This window comes from Rhea americana, unplaced genomic scaffold (assembly GCF_003343005.1).
Source record: "Rhea americana isolate MKP2758 unplaced genomic scaffold, rheAme1 scaffold_96, whole genome shotgun sequence".
NCBI classification, from domain to species: Eukaryota; Metazoa; Chordata; class Aves; order Rheiformes; family Rheidae; genus Rhea; species Rhea americana.
The window spans coordinates 2407922-2411197 of NW_028187155.1; positions in this window are offsets into that span (position 1 = coordinate 2407922).

Here is a 3276-nt window from a genome sequence, read left to right on the forward strand (position 1 = left end):
GGGGGGCTGCCACGCGTTCAGGTGGCCGTGAGCGAGCTGCAGTGCGGCACCTGTGCTCCAGCCTAGCAACCCAAATGCCAAGACCRATGTGCAATCGCAAGGTGCTTCACCGCAGGTCTGCCCGGTCATTAGCCAAGCGCATCAGGTCAGCCGTCGTCCTGCGGCAACTGTGAGCATAGCGTCGCCAGACACAGGCAGATGCAATCCCCCACCCCAAATTACTCCTGTGCTCGCACCATGGTCATGAATGTTACAAAATTGCTTTTCTCAACATCCTTCCTAAGTTAAAAAAAAATGATAATAATCTGCATTCCCCTCATCCCACACTCAAGAGCTGCCTTGGTGACTATATTTATACATTTTRCATGGGTTAATTAACAAGTTAGCTCTTAGTTTTTCAGATCAGCTGTTACTGTAGTTACTTTGTAGGACAGCTGTTACTCTCTTGCCCTTGCTGTACACTGAGGGAACACCCACTGCTGCACTGTGCAAGCCAACACCAGCACAAAATAGGAAGTTCAGAAAATGAAGACCAAAATCCGTCCCCTGCCAAACTGAGATTGCTGACTGCCCAAACCTGGTGGAGGTCATGGGTGCTTGGTGCTGAACCCTCTGTGCTTGATTGGTAAACCTCTGTGCTGAGATGGGCCAAGAGTTAGAGCCCACCCAGCCCATGAGAGTGGCTGCAGGCACCTTAGAGCCAAGCGAGCTTGCATGGTTACCCAGAGCTGCTCCACCATGCAGCGACTGTCAGCATGCAGCCAGCAACCTGAGCTCCTAATGCCACGCATGCCTCTACCCCAGGGCTGGTGAGATGCTCTTCATCTTTCCTCCATGCACACACACAAACACACACACACACTTCTAGCTGCAGAAGTCATTCTACTAGAGTGATACACATCTCTTCCAGATGAGAAAATACCACTAGATATTTTGCAGGGAGAGCATACCACAACCAGGAACTCCTACAGCACCACCTGGCTGGAGCACCCGCGGCCAGCTTTGGGCTCCCACGCCACCTGGGAGCAAGCTTAGCGAGTCTGGGTGGGGTGCCCCGCACCCTGCCAAAGCTAAGCCTGCCTGCGGCACCAGGGCACCCCACTGTGCACCTGTGCTGCTCAGGAGAGTGCTGCATATGGAGGAGGGGCTCTTCTCCCACGGCCTCCCCAGAGGGCTTTTGGTTCAGAAGCCACAAGCTGGCTCCAGAGCTGTTTGCTGTTCATGTGCATGCTTTAAAAGCTTGCTGTGCTTGTTTTGCCCACATACGGTTCTACCCAAGAGAGGGCCATATGTGAGAGCAGCCCCTAGCCCRGGGCATGTACCCACCAAAGGAAAGCTGTGCACTAGCTTTTCCAAAGACACTTTTTTAGGGCGCAGAGGGTAGAAGTTAGAGAAGGCTCACTGCTACTCCTGCTTGGGGGGCTGGAGAAGATAGGCCCCAGCTGGGGCTGCAAGGTGGCAAAAGGTGTGCCTTGCCGGCAGTCATGGGCAGTGCTTGCATGCAGTCTAGACTCTGATGAGCTCCAGGCAAACCTAGTCCATTCTCAGGCCACACAGGCTTTCTTCTTAGTGCTAAAGCTGGTGTAAYACATTGCTCATCCCTGCCCTAGCCTCCAAGTCCCAGCCTGGCTTTCCCGAGGAAGGAAGCTGTGGCCTGCAAGGAGACCCTGAGGAAAGGGTGCATTTGCACTGTTCATTTGCACCCAAAGGTGTGATCTGCATGCTCAGCTCTAAGGTGTAGGTAAGTATTTCTCAAGACTTTTTCCAGTCATTCAGCATTCAGTCTGAACATTTCCAAGCACTTGGCTGTCTCCAGTCCTTATTTGAACTTTTCTTTCCCCTGTCAGGAGCAGGACTRTTGCTGCAATGTGAAGCTGGATATGAGCATTTCTGAAGGGGAAGATAAGATGCTGGGGAGGTCCCCTCGTCCCTTGGAAGAGAGGTTGAGATACATCTTAGAGCTGGTTACTCTGTCCAGGTGTTTTCTGATTTTMTAGGAGAGCCTCTGGTTTCCTTTTGTTTTTTCCTGAGCTTCCCAAATGGCACTCAGGGAATCTGCTGACTTCTTCATATTTTCTTCTTGAGGTTGTTTGGTTTTTTCTTCAGCAAGCCTCATTCCCTTTATGAGCTGTTTCAGTTAATTTGGCTCCTGATTCCTTGGAAATCTTCTCTGGAGACAATGCTGAAGGTTCTTACACGTGAGCCAACTTCTTCTAAGCCCTATAGCCATCAGTGTAATTGTGTAAGGAATGTTACAACAGACTCTAGTACTTTACAGCAAGAAGGTTAGGAAACAAAATATTGCAGAGTTCTGTTTGAAAAAGCCTTTGATTAATTAAAGGTGTGAGTATACAATTGCATCAAATTACCCATGTGTCATGGTGAAATGCGAGATAAATGCATCGAGTCGTAAGTCTAAGAACACAGTTAAGCAGCTAGTGAGGAGAGTTAGCAACTTGAAGATGACCAGAAAATTTGTCACAGTTTTTCATGAAGACTAGAACTAGGGAGTCACATCCAACATGGGGCAAATGGCCTAAAAGGTGCTGCAATGCCCATGTTTAAGAAGCCTGGTCCATAGCAGGCTCCAGCACCCCTTCTCCTAGGGCAGGTCCCTGTATGGCAGTATTTGGCCCTCCAAAGAGTGATGCAGAGCTTCTGATTGCTGAACACCAAACCCTGAGCAGTGGTTCATGTGAGACATTCCCCTCCCTGCTGGCATTTAGGATCTGGCCTGAGCCCCAAACCCACAACATGCTTTGAAAGTCCTGTGCACGGTTTCCCTTTTCCTAAAGGCACAGCCTGTGGCAGTGCCTGCCTGTCACTAAAGGTGACAGCAGGAGGGTAGGGACCATCTCTGCATGGGTTCAATGTTGCCTCAGCCTGAGGGGTTCAAACCCTCCCCATGCCCAAGCACAAACCTTGACTGCTGCCTTAAAACCAGTGCTTGGCTGGGCGCCGTCCTTCCTTTAAGCCCTCAGCCTCTGTGCCCGAGTGAATGCAGCTTCACCGGGCCAGGCAAGGAGCGGTAYGTGGCTCCATAGGCTGGCAGCTTCTTTTGCACTCGGGCTACACTTTTTACCCTATTTGCACTCTGTGCATCTGTATTTAAGGAATGCTACCCCCACCTTAGTCCTTAGTCCCCCATTGAGGTTGCAGAATCAGTGGCCACACTACTTGCACTCCCTATAGAAAAGTTTCCTTCCAACTTGAAGAGCTATGAGTAGCAAGGCAGTGATTTCTATAATACTTTATATTCTAGCCTTTCTCCTTACT